Raw genomic sequence first — 545 nt, forward strand, 5'->3', positions numbered from 1 at the left:
AAACATATTTTGCTTAAGTTTAGCAAGCATTTTTTTCAGGAAATTAGCCAAGTCATTGTAAATTAGTTTATGGGAAGGGAGCCAAGTGCGTTGGAAGAGAGCTATAACTACTTACCACCTTTGAGCACATGCTTGTGGTGGTGGTAGAGTGTTATATAAAATTATAACTAATATTAAAATTACAACAGTTAAATAAACTTATTCCTTATGATTTATTCAATTACCTATTGGAAATAACCAAATCTGAATTATTTTTTTTCATTGCTAAGTTATACAACTCCATTCTGTATAGAATACGTCCCTTTTTATATTTACTGACATTAAGTTGTAGTTTTTTGGATCTAGATAATCTATGAATTTTTGACCAAACGATTTTCTAGAATACTAGCTCCGTTTTGACATCAAATGCACTATTTTCTCTTTTAATTATATATACAATAGTTAGGTACCCACCTAGTCAATTGATTGTTTTTATTTTTATAAACAATTATTATTACAAATTACCTATTCCAAGTAAATATTATTACTTTTATTTATACATATAT

Source organism: Acyrthosiphon pisum, chromosome X (genome assembly GCF_005508785.2).
Source record: "Acyrthosiphon pisum isolate AL4f chromosome X, pea_aphid_22Mar2018_4r6ur, whole genome shotgun sequence".
Taxonomy (NCBI): Eukaryota; Metazoa; Arthropoda; class Insecta; order Hemiptera; family Aphididae; genus Acyrthosiphon; species Acyrthosiphon pisum.